The following is a 5,744-nucleotide window of genomic DNA, read 5'->3' as shown; positions in this document are numbered from 1 at the left end:
CAGCCAACTCCCCCGGCCAGGCGCCGCCGGCAGCGGGGAGCGTCTGCGCCCAGTGGCGGCAGATTCCGGATTCAAGTTTCTAAACCCCGAGGCTCCGCTTCGGATGCTCGAGGACAGCCAGAGCGATTCTCGGGTCGTTACATTGATGGGTACGTGTATATATCAAATGTATACACACACATACCTACATAGATGCACATTTATTCCAGGCAGAGTTGAAAGCTCTGTTTTCCCACTACTTTACAGCTGAAGGATCCTGGCCCTTGGCTAAAGCCCCGCTGCCCATCTCCGCCTCTTTAGATGTAATCTGATGTTCAAATAAGCCCAGAATACCTGTGAGGGGTGCTATACGCTGCTTCAAACGCAAAACAGGAAATCCTGCACTCGACTACATGCCTGCCTGCTGTTCACTGCACCTTCCAACGCCACCCCCTCCCCCGCTACCTTCCACCTCCCCGCCACGGAAACCCAGAAATGGCCAACTCTTCACCGAGGGGGCGTCCACCTTGCCTTGGCCTGCCTCCACGCCTGGGTCAATCGCCTTTCCCAAGAAAAACCTGTGCGTGTCCTCAGACTCAGCCCCACGACTGGGAGTTAAAACCGACCCCCCCACCCCCACCCAAGCCACGCGGCGGGAGCACGGGAGCACGTTTTTACACCTGCTCAGCCGCTTAATTACTAGAGCACCTGTCGTGTTGGGTGGCTTGGTTTGGATTCTTTGTTTTTATTGCAAAGGCTTCTGTCTTAACCCTCCCCCCTTAAAAAAAAAAACACCAAAAAAAAACTACATTTAAAAATATCACCTGTCATACCTACCTGAAATCACAGAAGGTAAGAGAGGAACTGAGCAGTGGGCCACTGAGTCGCTGCAAGAATGTGACCGACCGAGGTTACAGCTTCAAGGGCATGATGCGGGTTTGATGCAGCAAGGTCCGCTAAGGGCGCCCAGTGCTCCCCGCCCCCACGCGACGGGCGGAGCTGGGGAAGAAGGGGGGGCGGCCTTCTCTAACCCAGGGTCGGGGGCCAGGAGGCTAACTTGCCTGCTTCTCAAATCACGCATAGTAAACTAGGAGGCTCAACCACCAAATGGAAACAGACCATTCCTCAGTTTGGGGGACCCAGGTTGGGGACCTCAAAAATAGCTGATTCTATATAAGCATAAGGTCATTGAATTGCAAATCTGATTTGCAATTAAATGACCTTAATTGACTTTGTAGGGGTTCCTGGGGAAAGTGCTCAAAGCGCCTGCACCTCTTTGACCTCCCTCTAAAAAGTTAATTATAATGTTCTCATAGCAAGCAGGCAGGATTGCTAAAAATGCATGTTTCCAAACGTTAGGCAAAAAAAAAAAAATTAAAAAATGGGCCTACATATTTGCCAATCCACGCCTAAACCTCTTAGAATGCCCTACGCCCTACTTCCTAAAGCTGACTTCTTGAAGTTATAGGAAACCTCTCTCTTCAGTTTTACAAGTCTTCCAAAATACTCCGGCCTGCAAACTGCGTTCTAGTGCAGAACTCCAGAACAGGGCAGCTTTACAAAGTGGGGTGCCCACGCACTTGGTTAAGAGAGAGAAAGGCGATGGAGTGGTGCCAGGTGTCAGACAGACCCGGGGAATGACAGCAATAACGAAGAGAGACGGTTAAATTTTTAAACATCCCCCAAAAGGCAACTTTGAAGCACTCAACATTTTCGGGTTTTTGCGCACTTATTTGCTCCGATGCCGAGAAATATGTTAGATGCCCCATGGAAGAGGCCATTTTACCAACGAAGCCTTATGAGACCAAACAGATTCCCAGCCCTTCCAGTCCCCCAAACAGGCACACCGTTTCCCTGACCTTTAAAAGCCGATTTCCAATTAGGAAAATTCCTTTGGTTACCATTGTCTGCTTTGTCCCCTCCCCGACTCTAAGCCTACAATTTTTTTTTTTTTTTTTTAGATTGCAGTGTAGGCCTAAAACATTAAGCACCTCCATCTCCCTCCCACTCCCAACATCCAGACATGAGTAAAATAAATAAGAGTGTGGGGAAGGGATGAAGGGTTAGAATCTTAACCCACAGTTTTTGTGCATGAGGAGGGGAGGGGAGAGAACCCGTGCATTTTGGGGAGAAAAGTACAGAGACATCCAACCCGGTGCAGCAGTGTTAGGAGTAAACACTAAATGATCGACTCTTTCTCTCACTCTCGCCACAATACAGCCAGCTGGTAATTACCAGAGAAAATACCCAGCCTCCACATCAGTTTCGCTAACCCGCACTTGAAAATGGAAAACGGGGAACACATCCAACCTCCAATTTGCCACAGTTGTATAGCTCTCGTGTTAATTCTTGACAGACGTGAAATAGGTGGGCACGCAGCAACGTGCTGGGCATAAATTAAGCAACAATGGCCACTCGAGGTCCGGTTCGCCAGGGAGTGCACTGGCTTTTCGACCCTGGAGGGGTGGGTGGGGTGGATGGGGTGGAGAGCAGCAAAAAATAATAATAATAATAACCCCAGCCGGCTTTGTAACCTTCCCCCCATCCTCTTCCTCTCACGCACCACACGGGCGCTCTCACGCACACGCTTCCCCACGCTCCCTCGTGCCAATTATTTAAACTTCGCTCAGGCAAAGGCAGCACCTCGCTCACTGCCGCCACCATCCCCTGCGCCCTCCCCGCCCTGCCAACATCCTCCCCCTGGCCCACCTCTACCCCGGTTCTCTGTTTCCTGGTAGAAAGCCAGCTGGTTTCTCCTAAGCCCTGGGAAATCGCGGAAGTTCCAAGGAAGCATGTGTCTTCTCCTAGCGTCTCATCCCCAACCATCTTCCTCCCGGCGTCAGTTTAACAATAGCTCCTCGGGAAAGGGCGGGGGTGAGTGGTTCAAGCAGGCGATGGGAGCTAGCTACCTACCTAGCTGCGCCGGCTCCCGGGGTGGCTGCGAAGCCTGGCGGCTCGAAGGGGTCCCCCCCACCCCCGTCGCCCCAAAGGCGAAGTCAACCGCGTAGGACCAAGGACAGGGCTTGCAATCCGCGTCCCCGCGCCCACCACCGCGAGGCTCCCCGGCAGCCGCCACTCCAACAGACACAGCTCCAAGGATCTAATTTACTCTTTCTGAACAAAGGGAATCTCAGATCCGGCACAGGCTTAAGGATTCGGCCCCCTAATTAGCTACCTTCTTCTACGACCGAACCACGGTCATGGGCGCCCATGCGTGCGAGCCCGCACACCTAAGGCAATGACGAGTTTTGACAGCTCCTACCCGCCCCAGCCCCAGCCCTAAGGCGGCAGGTACTTTCTCCGTCAACTACAACTACAACTGCCTGGTGCGGCATCTCCATTCCATCCGGTGATCCCATCTCCCCGGCACACGCTGTCTGGCTAATGCAATTAAGTCTGGGGTTTTCGCTGGTCTAATCCTCTGCAAGTCCAGGCTCCTAAGGATCCTTCACCGCACTTGAGCCTCTCCGGTCCTCCGGTTGCTTTGCGAAAGTAGAGGCATGCGTCCCCCATCACCCAAGTGATCCCTGTCTTCCCACGAAATGAACTTCCAATCAATCCCCAGGTTCACTCCGCATCTCGACTTCCATTGTCACCCCCCACCCCCCACACCTCCTCCCTGCGCGACCCCGGCCACATTTACCACTGAAATTTCTGCCCCTGGCATTTGCAAATACTCAGTACGTCAAGCATGCGTCCCCCTTCTCCGGAGTCTAGCTCTCCAGAATTACAAAGCAGAGCACTCGCTTCGAAATGAGACAAACATGTGCCATTAACTTCATATTCCGCTCACTTACAGGTTTTCTGGGTTTGCCAGCGCATCGCTGCAACTAATGATTAAAGAAACCGAACCGAAACTTACCTTTCTCCCTTAAGGTTTGTGTGTGTGTGTGTTTTTTAAGTAACGGTGCAGTTCTCCCAATAAGGATGAGCAAGAAGCTGCTGGGTAGTTCTCTTAAGACAGCACGAGACCTAAACTGTGCTCGGCTTAAAAGAAGCAAATCAAAAGAAATGCTTTCGAACCCCAAAGTCCAACGCTAAAAGAAATGGCGAAGAAGAAAGAAAGAAAAAAGAAAAATGTATGAAAGGGGAGGGGAAACTTAAAAAGAGAGTTTAAAAAGACGGAGAGGCTACCCTCCTATTGCCGCTCAACTAAACAAAAAAAAGGGGGGCAAGAAAAACAAACGAAGGAACAAAGAAAAGAGACGAAAGAACGTTTTGGGGTTTTTTTCTCGAAAAAGACGATGTCTTTCCCCTGGCTGCTTTTTTAGTAGGTCGCTACAGGAGTGAGCTGCTGCATCTCTAACTGAGAACAGCGATCGCGGGGGAGGACGCCTGAGGAGGGAGGTGGACTGGACCCAGGATTTATAGCACCGTATCACCAACCCCTGCTCTGCCTCCGCACTGCCGGCTGTGCAGCTGCTCGGCCAGGCTCCTATCCCGGGCGGCACGCGCGGAAGTATACGCCGACTCGCGCCACAACGCAACTTGCTCATCTCCCCGGGGCTCTGATTGGTCCAGACGCTCCCACGGAGGCGGCCCCGGCGAAGCCCCGGAAGGGGATTGGTTCGGAGCTGGTGCCACTCTCCAGAGCTCAATGGAGTCCCGTTTCAAGGTAAGTTGTGCGGGGCGGTACACACTTCACACTGGCGGCGAAAGGAAATGCAAGAAGCAAAAAAAAAAAGAGAGATGGAGAGAGAGCAGTGTGGGAGTGTTGGAACTGTACTGTCAGAGTTTGCGATGTGGCACGATCTCCTTTCCTCCTCAATCTTTCTGCTTCCGAAAGGCTCGTTTCCTTTGCCTCATCCTATGGCACGTTTTCTGTATAGCATTAAACTCTGTCCGGTATGTATGAGTCATTGAGAGCTCCCTCTCTTTGATCTGAGTGAAAGGGATGAAGGTGCATCCATTCCTTGTCCGCATGCTTTTTTTTTTCCTATTTCTGTTCCAGTATTCTGTATTAGATATTAGTTAATTTTATATCTTTCTCTATTTTAAGATATGCACATTACAGCTCCCGTGTTTAGTGTATATTTTAAAGCATCCTTTTAGGATAAGGATGGAGTCAGAAATGCTTTTAAATAAAGCTGCACGACTTGGATTAGCTTTCGCTTCCTATTAGAATAGAAAAGTGTAGGATAAGCATCCAGTGCAAGAAAAGAGGTACTGAGCTAAGGTCCTTCGCTTTGAAGTGTATGATGACTCTCAAAAAAAGCAGCTGTATATAAAATTAGAACAAGGCGTGCCTCTTCATTTGTTGACGGTACACTTCTTGGACCACACATGTATTGCTGACAGTAAAGATATGCCTTTATCTGGGTTCTTCCCTCTGAGGAATAAAAAGTTTAACCAGAAGACCAAGTGCTTTCAACGCTTTTGCTTTATAGCTGAAGACTACTTTATTAGACCCCATATTTTAATAATATTGGGGAAGCCGAAAGACAGTTTTTTCCATGGCATTTATTTCTTCCTCCAAGTGAAAGTGTGGTCCTCAGATCCACTTGAAGTATATAAGTAAAGACGCTACTCACTTGGCCTGAGTTCTTTTCCAGCTTGAATTTCTCCTTTCAATCTTGAAAGATAGCTCCAACTTCCTAGAAAGAACTTACATGACTTATGCAATGTAACGTATCATCTCTAGGAGCTCAAGCCTTTCCAAAAGGGATTCCTGTACCTGTTCATTTACTACTAAGCACTATTTTTGAAAAATGCCGGAAAGAGGAGTCACAGGTAAGAGAGATTGCAGGAGGGTGGAATGGGGTGGA

At 49.8% G+C, this 5,744-nt stretch overlaps 1 protein-coding gene across 6 annotated transcripts in view; it reads right to left on the bottom strand.

Annotated features, from left to right (window-relative positions):
• ELAVL2 (ELAV like neuron-specific RNA binding protein 2) overlaps positions 1 to 4,414 on the bottom strand; it is a 138,353-nt gene extending 133,939 nt beyond the window's left edge. For 3 of the 6 annotated variants that reach the window (XM_006763557.2, XM_015563771.1, XM_006763566.2), the window contains exon 1: positions 3,842 to 4,413. The gene's annotated coding sequence lies outside the window, so the exon portion shown is untranslated. Of the gene's footprint in view, positions 1 to 2,892; positions 3,037 to 3,841 lie in introns of those variants that run through there. The other 3 variants (XM_015563773.1, XM_006763562.2, XM_006763564.2) reach the window with 2 other exon arrangements.
• Between the last annotated feature and the right edge of the window lie 1,330 nt (positions 4,415 to 5,744).

Source organism: Myotis davidii, unplaced genomic scaffold (genome assembly GCF_000327345.1).
Source record: "Myotis davidii unplaced genomic scaffold, ASM32734v1 scaffold1518, whole genome shotgun sequence".
Taxonomy (NCBI): domain Eukaryota; kingdom Metazoa; phylum Chordata; class Mammalia; order Chiroptera; family Vespertilionidae; genus Myotis; species Myotis davidii.
This window is presented reverse-complemented; position numbering and strand designations above follow the sequence as displayed.